Consider the following 16,597-nt stretch of genomic DNA (forward strand, 5'->3'; position numbering starts at 1 on the left):
CTCCCCTTCTTAAACTTTCAATGTTCAGCCTGCTTCTCATTTGTATTATCAATGTGACATCTATCATAAGCACCCTTTTTCAGCTGCACCTTACTCTCTATCTCCTTGATCATCCAGGACCTGGGGCTTTGTTTGCTCTACCTATCGCCATCATTGGAATGTAATTTGACTGTACCCAAACACAGCCCATGGTTAACAGCTTTGCCCACCAATCTTTGATTCCAAATTACCTCCTTTCAATGTAATATTTTCACTCTAGGATTGCTCCTTGTCCTTTCCCATAGCTGATCTAATCCTCATGATGCTATCACTGCTCCCTAAATGTTGCCCAACTAACACTTGATCCGCTTGACCCACCTCATTCTCCAGAACCAGATCCAGCAATGCCTCCTTCCTCATTGGGCCAGAAACATCCTGGTCAAGAAAAATTCTCCTTAACACACTTCAAAAACTCTTCTCCCTCGCTGCCCTTTACACAATTACTATCCCAGTTGATATTAGAATAATTGAAGTCCCCCATTATCACTACTCGATAGTTCTTTCACTTCTCTGTAATTTCCCTGCCAATTTGCACCTCTATATCTTTCCCAATAGTTGGTGCTATGGTAAACTAATGGTGTCAGTGACTGGAATGCACTGCCAGAGCACAACAATTTGCCCCGGATAGTTGACATGCAACACAATGTAACTGTGAAATGGAATGTGTCTATTTGGTGATGAAATGCAGCAACAAGCCATGGTTTAAGAGACAGGAGGAGTTAATAGAAGCAGACTAGATAACCTGAAGGCAGCATAAATCCACAATGCTCTGATTGAGGATTTCTTCCTTTGAGGCCTGCCTTTCTGTTCAATTTGGCTTTATTTTCTCTTATTTCAGGAACTGTTCCTTATTACAACTGATTATCTAGAAATTCTTAATTTTAAAAGAAGGCAATGATTGCAAAGTTTAAGTAAATTTGTTGTATCTTTTGTTACGACCGGGGGGGGGGGGGGGGGGTGGGGGGGAAAGAAGTGCAGTGTCTCTTCTAGCTCCACTTCTCCACAGGCCACAACATATGTTTAAATGTTAACCTGGTTATTGCTACAGCCAATCTTAGACTCTATTTTTTAATCCCAGAATAAAATACACCAACCAGGGTTCTTTAATAAACAACAAAATTATCAGTTCTTTATCAAACTTAACAAGCAACGAAGCATTAACACACAGATTGAAATATGAAAGTTCCCTTTTGAAAATTCCCCAATTACACTCTCACATACACTGACAAAAAATACAGATGCTCTCTCTGCAGAGGTCTGTTACAAAAAAAAAAGACAAAAAAAGACTACTTTGGCCAAATACATGCTAATTCTTGATGAAAAAAAAAAAGAAATGGATGGATGTCAGTGGTCCCTTTTTCGGTCTGGCATCCAGGTGTACAGAGATTCACTGGGATAGTTTCAGAAGCAGTCCATTCTGGAGATGTCAAGAATTATTCGAGTAGGCTTGACAGGAGAAATGTGGTATCAGGGTTTTCTGCCAGCACACACATGAATCGCAGGATTATTTTTCAGCTTCTCAGGAGCTATGCAGCACCAGGGATTTTAGGTCTCCCACACTGGATCTTGACAGGATTTCTTTAAAGAGGTACAGGTGGAGGTGAACTGGGTGGTTTCTTTTTCCTTGGCAGGAAAACAACAGCCGTCTTCAAACAGTTCACACCCCAACTAAACTGAAAACAATATCCAAACCCCAGAGATTTGACCTCCGACCCTCTATTAACTTTGACATGTGGCTTCCCTGTAACCATTTTTCCCAGGTCACCAAGGGTTGTGTTGTTTTTTGAGCCCAAAACACATGATTTCCAGCACAGGTGTTTTTAAAACAGCATGTCAAGTGTCCTTTCAGTGAACTTGGTTAAAAATAAATACATCCATGGAAGAGTTTTAGTTTTAACACGAGTAGTCAATCAATAGATTTTTTAAAATGGAAGCATTTCGTTACACTCTACTTCAGTCGTCATGTATATGTAGTGTGCATTTAACTGCGATGTGCAGCTGTATTATCCCTTTGTGTTACATGTACTTGTGCACAGCAATATTTTTAGCACATATTCAAAATAACATAGTATTACAATAAGTAGTTATAGAGTCATAGAGAGATACAGCACTGAAACAGGCTCTTCGGCCCACCAAGTCTGTGCCGACCAACAACCACCCACTTATACTAATCCTACATTAATCCCAAATTCCCTAACACATGCCCACCATTCTCCAACCACCTACCTGCACTAGGGGCAATTTACAATGGCCAAATTACCTATCAACCTGCAAGTCTTGGGCTGTGGGAGGAAACCGGAGCACCCGGCGGAAACCCACACGGTCACAGGGAGAACTTGCAAACTCCGCACAGGCAGTACCCAGAACCCGGGTCGCTGGAGCTGTGATGCTGCGATGCTAACCACTGTGCTGCACTGGTGAGGCACATGAAGAAACAACACAATTTGGGAAGAGCATAAGTGAGAAAGTTCAAAAGCATCAGACATTTAGTCCATGAAAGCTTTGTACCAAATGAGTACATTTGCCACTTTTACATATTTAAAGGATATGTATAGTAATGTCTGTTTTTCATTATGTACAGTTAAAACTAATAGACTGCAAGATTTGCTCATAATCCTTTTAGAAAGATTAACTGTTAAAGTGCATATTTCATAACTAAAGGCTACAGTTTATTAAAAACCAAGATTGATTCGCTGGCTATGGGGTGTGCAAAAAATTAAATGGGTTGTCCCTGGAAGTAGAAATACATTCAACAGCACATTGCTGCACCTGTTGGAATGCAAGAATAAAAATGTGTAAGTGATAGATTTCCACAGACCAGACATCTGGATGTACATGTTACTCAATTAGAAATGTTTTAAAATATCCAGTTTTGGTTTGTGGCCACAACCACAAAACTAGAATAGTTTCCCAGGTTTGCTGGTGGCTAAGATCCTAATGCCCTACATTATTTACCAGCTAGTGGTATAGATTTCAAACTTTGCATGTCTTCTTTAAAGGGAATGGGAGAGAGGGCATAAAACCAGACATTAGAAAGAAACTTCTCAAAGAAAGCACTTGTCCCTTTGAGAAAACAGCAGTTCTCAGGCTCCATCAGTGTGAAAATTAGGAGTCAGAATGTCTTGTTGAGTAGTTTATTCCACTAGAGACTTACAAAATTCTTCCTGTGAAACCATGACCAATCTCCTGCCAAATTTATGGAGACTGAGGCTATTTCTTTGTACTCATGATGTGCTACTTAAACTTTATAATGACACTTAAAGAAGCATCCCAGAATAAGGCACCGGGTTGGATTAATCCTGCAATATTTGTAAGAAAATGCTCCCCACATTTTTACTTTTTCCACAGCTCTGAGACATCTTTCTCTAAAATAAAGTAAACAAGTGAAATGGCTGTGCAAGCAATGAATAAGTGAAGTGTCATGTTTCACCATCCCAAAAATCAGTTTTGTCATCCCAATCGCAGATAGAGTTAATAACGTCTCTAAACAGAATCACAGCCATCTTGAGCAACTTCTTAAAAAGTTACGTTAAAATTATATTTGCTAAATTAGATAGATATTTTCTCCATAAAGATGAGAATAAGGCCATTCAAAGGAAGTGGCTAAACTTTCCCTTTGATGCTCCAAAAGGATTTACTATAGCTCATATTTTGTGAAGGCATCATGAGGTGTCTCGAGGACTTGCATACAATATCACTGCCACTTACACCAACAGGCATGTGATTACTTCCAAACAATCATGCAAGTCTGTGCCAGTTTCACTGCCAGCTGCCACAAACTTTTCCTCCTGAGCTACTTATTCTGCCCAACACCCCCACCCCCCTCCAACAAAAACTATTCCACCCTCCAGGAAGGTCAGTAGATAGCGACGCGGGGACAGGGTATATCCCCACTCTTTATCTGACTGATGACACCCTTCTGCAACCTCACACACCGAAGCAGCACAGGAATAATACTCATAGGACCACAGAAACATCACTGCCATCTGATGCCTTGATTACTTGCTGTTTAAAGACATAGTCAAGTACTGACTGGACGTTCTCCAAGACTGACAACCTCTTTTCTGAATTTTCTAAGTGCACAGTATTTGTGTCATTCCTGGGGGCTATGGATTATGGATAGCTGTTCGTAGGTTTTGATCATTTTTTTGTTAACTGCTTAGATGATCTCTATACTCTGCCAGCTGACCTTACTGCCCATCTCCTTGATCTACCTGGCCAATTTCATCCACTTTACAAGTGTGGACGCTTACTCTCTACCCCATGCAATCTATTTCTCTCTCTCGCTTCCTCCCGCAGTTACTTATATTGTCCCCTTCTATATAACCCAACACACACACACCGGTTAAAGAAAAAATAAAGAAGCTTTCTCTGCAGAAATCAACTTTACAAGAACAAAAATATTCGTACAAATAACTGTTACTTCTTTAAGGAAAAAAGGCTAATACATGAAATGTTCCAGATGACTTTTGGTCTGGCATCCTGGTACACTTAGACTGTGTCACTGGACACATGCGGCTGTCACTGGGATCTTTTCAGAAGGGCGGCACAGTGGCGCAAGGGCTAGCACTGCAGCCTCACAGCTCCAGAGACCCGGGTTCAATTCTGGGTACTGCCTGTGTGGAGTTTGCAAGTTCTCCCTGTGTCTGCGTGGGTTTCCTCCGGGTGCTCTGGTTTCCTCCCACAAGCCAAAGACTTGCAGGTTGATAGGTAAATTGGCCATTAGCAATGGCCCCTAGTATAGGTAGGTGGCAGGTAAATATAGGGACAGGGTGGGGATGTGGTAGGAATATGGAATTAGTGTAGGATTAGTATAAATGGGTGGTTGATGGTCGGCACAGACTCGGTGGGCCGAAGGGCCTGTTTCAGTGCTGTATCTCGAAAGTAAACTAAACAATTCATTCAGGAGATGTTAACAGGAAATCTTACCAGCTTTTTGGCAGAATTACTGCATCAGTAGGTTCGGCTATTACACTGGATTCTCAGAAGATTTTTCAACACAGGTGGCAAGGGATGAGTTGGGTGGCTTCTCTCTTAACAGGATGCACACCAACTGAACTCCAAACAATATCCAATAAGTGAAACCAAAACTCCTCAGCCATAAACCCAGACATGTGACTTCTCTAATTCCAAACAGTTCCAGAGTCCATAAGGCTCCGGCTGTTTACTCAGCTTAAGACATGTGACGTCCAGTTAATGTTTGATTTTAAACAAAGTCGTGTGTCCTTCCAGTGACCATTCAAAAAAAAAAAGTCTCGCATCTCCTCAGTTGTTTTCCACAGTTCTTTTTAAACACAAGTCCTCAAAAAATATTAATAATGGAAGCACCTTCACGACACCTCCACCCTTGGGAGGAATGGAACTCCATTTTTAAATATGTTTCATTATAAAGTGTGGACAAAAAAAAGAAAAAAATTAATACATTTACACACTCATTCTTATTCACGCTTTACCTGTAAAAAATACAGTTCTGCCTGTACTAGCTTTGCACTCAGATAACTCAAAGCAAAGTTAAATTCTAGACAAAGCAAAGCATCAGCAATTACATTGCTTTTCCCTGCAATGTGGATAATCTTTAAGTGATAGGGCTGCAACGGTAAACTCCATCGAAATAGTCTGGCATTCTGGTTTTTGAATTTTTCCACTAAGGCTGGGGGTTTATGATCAGTATATACCAGCATCTCACCATAGCTGTGGCAGACATATAATACAAAATGTTTAAGAGCTAGTACTAAGCCCAGGGTTTCTTTTTCCACTGTAGAGTAACTCTTTTGGTGTCAATTTAGCTTTATGGAAAAGTATACCACTGGCCTTTCTATGCCCAATTCATCATCTTTTAACAGGGCTACATTTACCCCCAAGTCACTAGCATCAATAGACCATGTAGGATACCTTGAAGGGCTTCATGAAATTCAGGCGGCCAACACTGGTTCATTGATCAAAATTGCTTTCAGCCGCTCAAAAGACGGTTGGCACTCACCTGACCATAACACCTTGGCTTTCTTTTGTAGCAAATCCATCAGTAGAGCAGCTATAGTGCTGAAATTTGGTACAAACTTGCAGCAGAAACCAAACATTTCTAAAAACCTCATGATTTTTCATTTAGCCTTAAGGGCAAGGAACTCCACCAATGCTTGTACTTCTGCTGTCCTTGGCAACACTTGTCTTTGCCCTACTATATGTCCTAGATAGGTTACCCGTGCTTCTGCAAATTCACTTTTCTTAAGTTTCATGACCAAATCAGCCAACTGTAATTTTCTAAACAGAGGTTTTAGATGTTACAAGTGGTCCTTCCAAGTGTCACTGTAAACCAGCATATCATCAAGGTAAACTACAGTTAGGAACACTGGCTACTACTTGATTCATTAGTCTCTGGAAAGTGGCTGGGGATTTTTATTTAGCCCAAATGGAATCACTTGGCATTGGAAAAGACCATCTGTTGTGACAAAGACCAATATTTCTTTAGCTTGGGGTGTTATAAGAACTTGCCGGTATCCCTTTAACAAAGGGATATGTTAGGGATAGGTTTGATCATCAAACCTACAGATAAGGGTGGTGCTGTTGTTGTATGGCGTACCGACCTCTACCTTGCAAAAGCTCAACACCAACTCACGGACACTTCTTCCTACCTCCCTCTGGACCATGACCCCACCAGCGAACATCGAGCCACCGTCCAAAGGACTGTCACTAACCTCATCTCCTCTGGAGATCTTCCCTCTACAGCTTCCAACCTCATAGTCCCGCAACCCTGGACAACCCGCTTCTACCTCCTTCCCAAAATCCACAAACAGGACTCTCCTGGCAGACCCATTGTGTCAGCCTGCTCCTGCCCCACTGAACTTATTTCTTTCTATCTTGACTTTATCTTCTCTCTGCTGGTCCAGTCTCTTCCCACCTACATCCGTGACTCCTCTGACGCCCTACGTCATTTTGACAATTTCCAGTTTCCTGGTCCCAACCGCCTCCTCTTCACTATGGACGTCCAATCGCTCTACACCTCCATCCCCCACCAGGATGGTTTGAGGGCTCTCCGCTTCTTCCTGGAACAGAGGCCCAACCAGTCCCCATCCACCACCACCCTCCTCCGCCTGGCTGAACTTGTTCTCACATTTTACAACTTCTCCTTCAACTCCACCCACTTCCTTCAAGTAAAAGGTGTCGCTATGGGTACCCGCATGGGTCCTAGTTATGCCTGTCTTTTTGTGGGATATGTCGAGCATTCTTTGTTCCAGTCCTACTCAGGCCCCCTCCCCCAACTCTTTTTCCAGGACATTGATGACTGTATCGGTGCCGTTTCCTGCTCCCGCCCCAAACTGGAAAACTTTATCAACTTTGCTTTAAATTTCCACCCTTCCCTCACCTTTACATGGTCCATCTCTGACACTTCCCTTCCCTTCCTCGACTTCTCTGTCTCCATCTCTGGGGATAGGTTGTCTACTGATATCCATTATAAGCCCACTGACTCCCACAGCTTCCTCGACTACACACCCAACCTCCTGTAAGGACTCCTTTCCATTCTCCCAGTTTCTCCGTCTCCCACGCATCTGCTCTTATGATGCCACCTTCCATGACGGTGCTTCTGATATGACCTCCTTTTTCCTCAACCGAGGATTTCCCCCCACGGTGGTTGACAGGGCCCTCAACCGCATCCGGCCCATTTCCCGCACCTCTACCCTCACCCCTTCCCCTCCCTCCCAGAACCGTGACAGGGTTCCCCTTGTCCTCACTTTCCACCCCATCAGCCTCCTTATCCAAAGGATCATCCTCCGCCATTTCCGCCACCTCCAGCGTGATGCCACTACCAAATGCATCTTCCCCTCCCTTCCCGTCAGCATTCCGAAGGGATCGTTCCCTCCGCGACACCCTGGTCCACTCCTCCATTACCCCCACCACCTCGTCCCCGTCCCATGGCACCTTCCCCTGCAATCGCAGGAGGTGTAATACCTGCCCATTTACCTCCTCTCTCCTCACTATCCCAGGCCCCAAACACTCCTTTCAGGTGAAGCAGCGATTTACTTGTACTTCTTTCAATGTAGTATACTGTATTCGCTGCTCACAATGTGGTCTCCTCTACATTGGAGAGACCAAGCGCAGACTGGGTGACCGCTTTGCGGGACATCTCTGCTCAGTCCGCAAGCAGGACCCTGAGCTTCCGGTTGCTTGCCATTTCAACACTCCCCTGTGCTCTCATGCTCACATCTCTGTCCTGGGATTGCTGCAGTGTTCCAGTGAACATCAACGCAAGCTCGAGGAACAGCATCTCATCTACCAATTAGGCACACTACAGCCTACCGGACTGAACATTGAGTTCAATAATTTCAGAGCATGACAGCCCCTTCTCCTTTGTTATCTCTTGCCCCACCCCCACCTCACTTGCCTATAACCTGTGACTTCTCTAATATTTGTCAGTTCCGAAGAAGGGTCACTGACCCGAAACGTTAACTCTGCTTCTCTTTTCACAGATGCTGCCAGACCTGCTGAGTGGTTCCAGCATTTCTTGTTTTTATCCCTTCAACAAAATTGTTTTTGTAAGAAACGTGACACTGTCCACTCTGTCAATACAGTTTTCCAAGCGAGGAATTGGGTAGGAGTCTGCCTTTGTTACTGCATTAACCTTTCTGTAGTCTATGCAAAATCTAGTTGAACCATCAGGCTTTTCTTTAGCTCAGGGTGTTAAAATAACTTGCCAGTATTCCTTTAACAAATCTATTTTGGAAGCTAACCAGATAATAGGAAGTTCAATTTGGGAACTGTCTCAGCCTCCTCCTGCCTCATCCTCACTATCCCTTTCGTCCTTCACCGTCCTTACTACCTGACATATCTGTGCTTGCTTATCCTCCTCCTGGCAGTGATAGTGTTTCAACAGTTCTTTTTCTGGCTATCTGGGGTGTCAAATAATCTACTTTACCAATCCTTTTGACTACTCTATATGGTCCACTGAACCAAGCTTTCAGCGGTTCATCTTGTAAAGGTAGTGATACTAACAGTTCATCCCCTGGTTGAAATGTGTGGGTCTTGGCATGCTTGTCTGCTCATTTCGTCATGGCTGTTTGGGAGGCTTTAAAGGTGTTCATGAGCCACTTTTTGCAGGCTCACGTGAGCTGCTCCCAGAACACGGATACATAATCTAACATGGAAGGCTCGTCCCTCTGTTCTAAAAACTTTTCTTGGATTCACAAAATCATTACAGTGCAGGAGGCGGCCATTCGACCCATCATGTCTACACCGCCTCTCTGAAAGAGCAACTTGCTCAATTCCATTCCCCTGCCTTCTCCCCATATAGAGTCATAGAGTTATACAGCACAGCAACAGGCCCTTCAGCCCATCGTGTCTGTGCCAGCCATACAGCACCCAACTATTCTCATCCCATATTCCTGCACTTGGCCCGTAGCCCGGTATGCTCTGGCGTTTCAATTGGTCATCTAATTACTTCTTAAATGTTGTGAGGGTTCCTACCTCCACCACCTCTTCAGGCAGTGCGTTCCAGATTCCAACCACCCTCTGGGTGAAAAACATTTTCCTCAAATCTCCCCTAAACCTCCTACCCCATACCCTAAATCTATGCCCCCTGGTTATTGACCCCTCCACTAACGGAAAAAGTTTCCTCCTATCTAACCTATCAATGCCCCTCATAATCTTGTACACCTCAATCACATCCCCCCTCAGCCTCTCTGCTCTGAGGAAAACAACCCTAGCCTTTTCAGTCTCTCTTCACAGCTGAGATGCTGCAGTCCAGGCAACATCCTGGTGAATCTCCTCTGCACCCTCTCCAGTGCAATCACATCCTTCCTAGAGTGTGGTGACCAGAACTGTACACAGTGCTCCAACTGTGGCCTAACTAGAGTTTTGTACAGCTCCATCCTCCCTGCTCTTATATTCTATGCCTCGGCTAATAAAGGCAAGTATCCCATATGCCTTCCTAATCACCTTATCTACCTGTGCTGCTGCCTTCAGTGATCTATGGACAAGTACACCAAGGTCCTTCTGACTTTCTGTACTTCTTAGGGTCCTACCACCCACTGTGTATTCCATTGCCTTGTTAGTCCTCCCAAAATGCATTACCTCACACTTGTCAGGATTAAATTCCATTTGCCACTGCTCTGTCCATCTTACAAGCCCATATATATCTCCCTGTAATCCAAGGCTTTCCTCCTCACTATTTACGACACCAGCAATTTTCGGTCATCTGCGAACTTACTGATCATACCTCTTATATTCATGCCTAAATCATGTACACAACAAACAGCAAGGGTCCCAGCACAGATCTGTGGTACACCACTGGTCACAGGCTTCCAATTGCAAAAAAAGCCATCGACCATTACCCTCTGCCTCCTGCCACGAAGCCAATTGTGGATCCAATTTGCCAAATTGCCCTGGATCCCATGGGCTCTTACCTGCTTAACCAATCTCCCACGTGGGACCTTATCAAAAGCCTTACTGAAATCTATGTATACTAAATCTACTGCTTTACCCTCATCGACACATCTAGTCACCTCCTCGAAAAATTCAATCAAGTTAGTTAGACACGATCTCCCCCTGACAAAGCCGAGCTGAATATCCCTGATTAATCCCTGCCTCTCCAAGTGGAGATTAATCCTGTCCCTCAGAATTTTTTCCAATAGTTTCCCAACCACTAATGTTAGACTCACCGGCCTATAATTACCTGGTTTATCCCTACTACCCTTCTTGAATAATGGTACCACATTCGCTGTCTTCCAGTCCTCTGGCACTTCTCCTGTGGCCAGAGAGGACACGTATAGCACATTTAACAAAACAGCACCACGTCCTTATGAAGACCTGGTCAGTAAAAATGGCAACTTAAACATGCTTGGGTCTTCCGGATCCTTGCATGTTCTGCCATAGGAATGTCAAGGGCTATCCTGAGGTGATACCACTATCTGGTAAACTACTGTCAATTCTTCCTCCACAGGTCTGCGAGGAGGTCTCCACTTGCTCATCCGAGTCCCATTTTTAATATAGTAGCATTCTGGAACTCGCTCTGCTTCAGCTTCAGCCGATTGTGCCACCTTACTTAACTCTGAATCAGCTTGATCAGAGAAGACTTACTGAACATTTTCTTCAGATTGTCCAAATCCCTAAAGAAAGTTTCAGATAGCCAAATATCAGTCTGCAGTGCCAATTTGACCTCTGACGACAGAACTTGTTTAGCCATTGCTTCGGTCACTACACATGAAGGAAAAATTCCTGGAAGCTTTTCCTGTAACTGCTCTGTCTCCTTGACTTCACTTGGTCTTTCCGTGACTACTGGAGAAGCTACTACCTTCGCTCCAGCCAAATCATTCCCCAGGAGTAGGTCAACGCAGTCTACAGGCAAATTGTAGACAATTCCTCTGGTTACCATCCCAGACATTAGCTCACATTCCAGGTGCACTCAATAAAAAGCTATGGGTATTTTCTCCCATTGCAACCGTTCACAAAAACCTTATCATTCAATACATTCTCTGGTGGAAAAGTTATGCCTTTCCCCAGCACAAGACTTTGGGTGGCTCCTGTATCCCTAAGCATAACTATAAGTTTACCTGCCTCACTTGAGGGGTAGGAAGTTACTTTTCCTTTTGACAAGAATTCCCAAAAGCTTTCAGCGATCTTATTCTCAACCTCTATACCCAAATTGTTTTTTGTATCTGGCTTTGCAGCTGCCGTCAAAGCTACAGCCTGATTTCCATCAGAGCCCTTTTCTCTGCATTAGCTTTGGGCACCCCAACAAGTCCCATGGGTTTACCTTGCAATTTCCAACATTCTGAACGAAGATGTCCCACCTTGTGACAATGATAACACTTCGGCTTGCAGACTTCACATCCACCCTCAGCACCTTCGTTTCCGGCCTGAGCAGGGGATTCTGGGGCATTCCCAGCTGTCCCTTCTTGTCTTCCTTTCACTCTCCCACTTTCTATCCTTCTAAGGTTTGTGGGGATGACGGACAAAGGGTTTGGACTTATTCACAAGCTCAAAATCATCAGCAATTTTCGCTGCTTGTCTGCCTCTTGAAACATTTTGGTTCTCTGCATGAGTTCTCACTACTGGAGGGACTGAAGTTTCAAATTCTTCGAGAAGAATTACTTCTCTAAGGGTCTCCTACGTGGCCTCTACCTTTGGTGTCCACATCCAACGATTGAAGTTAATTTGTTTTACGCTCTCAAATTCTACCTAAGTCTGGCCAGGCTGTTTCCAGAGCTTCCAAAATGTCTGCCTGTAAGCTGCAGGGATCAATGCTTAAGCAGCTAGAATAGCCTTTTCTGCCATCTCAATCTGCAGAAGCCTTCTCAGAAAACACAGCATAAACCTCATGCGCTCTGCTTATCAACCTGCTTTGCAAGAGCAGTGCCCAGTTTTCTTTCAGCCACCTCATCTGTTCAGCTCGTTTTTCCAAAGTAATGAAAAATGCCTCTACATCCCTTTCCTCAAACTTTGGGAGGGCTTGCACAAATTTAAACAGCTCCCTAATAAAAACAAGAAATACTGGAACCACTCAGCAGGTCTGGCAGCATCTATTTATTTATTTTGAGATACAGCACTGAAACAGGCCCTTCGGCCCACCGAGTCTGTGCCGACCAACAACCACCCATTTATACTAATCCTACACTAATCCCATATTCCTACCACATCACCACCTGTTCCTATATTTCCCTACCAAATACCGATACTAGGGGCAATTTATAATGGCTAATTTACCTATCAACCTGCAAGTCTTTTGGCTGGGGAAGGAAACCGGAGCACCTGGAGAAAACCTGTGCAGACACAGGGAGAATTTGTAAACTCTACACAGGCAGTACCCAGAATTGAACCCAGGTCGCTGGAGCTGTGAGGCTGCGGTGCTAACCACTGCGCCGCTGTGGAATGAGAAGCAGAGTTAACGTTTCGGGTCAGTGACCCTTCTTCGGAACTGACAAATATTAGAAAAGTTACAGGTTATAAGCAAGTGAAGTGGGGGTGGGGCAAGAGATAACAAAGGAGAAGGTGTAGATTGGACAAGGCCATATAGCTGACCAAAAGGTCAAACCGGATGGTTGCTTGCCATTTCAACACTCCCCCTTGCTCTCATGCTCACATCTCTGTCCTGGGATTGCTGCAGTATTCCAGTGAACATCAACGCAAGCTCGAGGAACAGCATCTCATCTACCAATTAGGCACACTACAGCCTGCCGGACTGAACATTGAGTTCAATCATTTCAGAGCATGACAGCCCCCCATTTTAAGTTATTTTTTATTTTTTACATCTTTTACCATCTTTTTTTTGCATTTATTTCATTTCATCTTAGTTTGTTCAGTTTGCTTACCCACTTTTTTTTTCAGGTTTGCACTTGCTGCTGTTCAATATTCAGTCCGTTAACACCTAATCTGTACTAATGCTTTGTCTTTCAACACACCATTAACATATTGTTTGCCTTTGCTCCATGACCTTCTGGTCAGCTATTCTGTGACCTTGTCCAATCTACACCTTCTCCTTTGTTATCTCTTGCCCCACCCCCACCTCACTTGCTTATAACATTTGACTTTTCGAATATTTGTCAGTTCCGAAGAAGGGTCACTGACCCGAAACGTTAACTCTGCTTCTCTTTCCACAGATGCTGCCAGACCTGCTGAGTGGTTCCAGCATTTCTTGTTTTTATTTCATATTTCCAGCATCCACAGTATTTTGCTTTTATTTAAACAGCTCCCTACTGGGTCCTGGGTTGGAATCCAAGTCTTCCTCATCAGAACTTGCCCTGGAGTCAAGGCCACCCTTTTTAATTGGAATAACTTTTCTCACTCCTTTTCTTCTTTCTCTCTCCTGCCTCTCTTCTTTTTCCTTTTCTCTTTCTCTTTGCTATTCTAGTTCCAGCTTCTAAAATGCTCTTTCTTTTTCCTTTTCCTCTCTCTGAAGCGCTTTTCTTTCAAGTTCAAATTTTCTAATGTCTTTTTCCTGTTCAAGCTACTTCATCTGCAACTGAATTCTAGCAAATTCAACTTAATTACCATCTGGATTGTCTTTTCCTTCTTCCACTTTCACATGCTGTGCTTTTACCTCAATTATGTCTGCTTTCTTAGCCCCTGCTTTTAATTCTAACTCCAAATTTTCTGCCAATGCTTTTTAGACTAGCCTTGGTTATGTTTTACAAACCACTCAGGGATAAATCTTCCCTCTCCAAAAAGGTCAAAAAAACTGACAAAGCCATTTTGGTTTCAATTTGTGCAGCAAAATTCACCGTAAAAATCTTAATCAGCCATAACCTCAGCAAGTCCCAGCACTCATATTGATCTGTGGATTTTGAATCCCTTAAGAGCCCCCAATTATACGTTATGACTGAGGTTTGAAGAGTGCACTGTCTTCCTCTAGTCCCACTACTCCACTGGTCACAACATATATTTAAAAATATTTTAACCCGTTATGGCCAATTATGTACTTTTATCTATCAGTTTCAGAACACAAATCCACCAACCAGGTTTCTTGAACAAAATTATTCATTTATTATAGAAGAAGACTTCGTCAATAAAGATTGTCAAGCTAGCCCCCGCCTGCCAAGAATGAGGCACATGAATCTGGTCATGAACACTGATTTTAAACTGTTACTGGAGTGAAGAAAGGACTTGTTAAACAAATCAGCCGTGGCTGGAAAGACATTTGCATATTAACAGACAGTGTTTGGAAGGACAAAGCAGTCATGCCCGGACACATTCAACCCACAATGGACTTTTGATCACCAGACATTGAAGGTAGGGGAGCTCGCATTCCAGGTTGACTGCTAAGATGGCCGAATACACAAATGTACTTTGTCAAACCAGCTAGTCACATGACTAACCTGCTGGGCAAACTGAGTTTTTTGAATTTGTACAAATAGTTTGGGGGGAAAAGCAGACTGCTCCTGGACCGCGAAGATCTCTCCTGTTGGCTCCCATCTCTTTTTCACAAGCCTCTGAATCCACTGAAGACACACAAACCCCAAGCGAGAAAAGTCTCGTACAGCGAACAAGGTTTAAGAAAAATACTAGGCCCCAACTAAAAGCAAGATTTACTTACAATCAAGGACTCTACAGCGAGCTCCAAGAACCACAACATTAACTTCAGATATTACCTCAAACTTTTCCACTTGATTTTTCTTCTGCTCTTTTCTGTCTATATTTGCATGTGTATCGCATATGCAGGCTAACGTGGGGCATGCCATGTATCCGTAAGCATTAACCGAATTGGAGTTTAGGTTTAAGTTGAATAAATTTCAACTTCCCTTCTTTAAACCTAAGAAAGCCGGTTTGTGCTGGTTTCTTTGCCTTATAATTGGAAAGAGGTGAACAAGGATTCACCAAGGGGGAGTTAAAAACACTGTGTTTAAAAATAAAACCCTGTTACACTAAGACCAGCTGAAAGCTGAGAGGGGCCCCTAGACACCTTTCTCACCTGGTCATTAGAAGATGCAAAGCTTATTAACATAGAGTTTGAAATATGAAAGTATAAATATATTCCCTTCTAAGTAACCACACACACAAACAAACACACAAAGGTTGAAGAAAAAATAAAGAAGCTTTCTCTGGAGAGATCAACTTGACAAAAACAAAAATACTTTGGCCAAATAATTGTTAACTCGTTAAGAACAAAAAAAGATATGAAATGTTCCAGATGATTTTTGGTCTGGCATCCTGGCACACGTAAACAGGTGTCACTAGACACATGCGGTTGGCACTGAAATCTTTTCAGAAGCAGCTGATTCATGAGATGCCGAGAGGCTGTCTTGCAGGCTTTTCAGGAGAATTACTGCATCAGTGGGTTCAGCTCTCACACTGGGTTCTCAAAAGATTTTTCAACACAGGTGACCAAGGATGAGTTGGGTGGCTTCTCTCTTAGCAGGATATACACCAACTGAACACCAAACAATATCAAACAAAACCAAAACTCCTGAGCCACAAACACAGACTTGTGACTTCTGTAAGTCCAAGCAATTCCATAGTCCATTCGACTCCAGCTGTTTAAGTAGCTTAAGAATTGTGACTTCCCGTGTTTGTTTTTAAATGAAGTCCCAAGTGTCCATCCAGTGACTCTTTATATAAAAAAAAAGTCCAGCATCTCCTCAGGTATTTTCCAGAGTCTTATAAACACAAATCCACAAAAATATTAATAATGGAAGCACCTTCATGACAGGTCTCCATTCCTCCTACTTTGCTGGAAAGGAGAGTTTTCCTGATCATATTTGTTTAGCTTAGTATCTTCTTGTTTTGACATGCAGAATTATAGTCAGTTTATATTTTCTGTTGTCAGCCAACATTATATGACATAAATGAAACTGCGTTATCTCCTGTGCCAGCTCTTACTTATTTTCCAGTAACAATGCAAGCTACTTCATGTTACCTCTCATATGTCTTGTTCTGTTATGAAAAAATGTGCTCATGTTGGTACAATATTTAGAAAATACGTTTTTCTGTTGTTAGTGACAAGTGGTTTCTAAACTCTTGGCACCAAGCAGGTAACAAAATATTTGAAGTCAAATGATCGAATATAGATTTATTTAGGAATGTGGTGTCATGTAGATGTAAATAGAATTGAATATTTATTTTTGAAGTCTTTACA

General features: G+C 43.0%; 1 protein-coding gene across 16 annotated transcripts in view; it reads right to left on the bottom strand.

The window, feature by feature from the left end:
- Window positions 1-16,597, bottom strand: part of LOC137370059 (lethal(3)malignant brain tumor-like protein 4) — a 456,447-nt gene that overhangs the window by 393,011 nt on the left and 46,839 nt on the right. Inside the window, exon 1 of one of the 16 annotated variants that reach the window (XM_068032137.1) lies at window positions 4,969-5,032. The exons of the other annotated variants lie outside the window; for them this stretch is intronic. The gene's annotated coding sequence lies outside the window, so the exon portion shown is untranslated. Of the gene's footprint in view, window positions 1-4,968; window positions 5,033-16,597 lie in introns of those variants that run through there. 16 annotated transcript variants of the gene reach the window in all.

Source organism: Heterodontus francisci, chromosome 5 (genome assembly GCF_036365525.1).
Source record: "Heterodontus francisci isolate sHetFra1 chromosome 5, sHetFra1.hap1, whole genome shotgun sequence".
NCBI classification, from domain to species: domain Eukaryota; kingdom Metazoa; phylum Chordata; class Chondrichthyes; order Heterodontiformes; family Heterodontidae; genus Heterodontus; species Heterodontus francisci.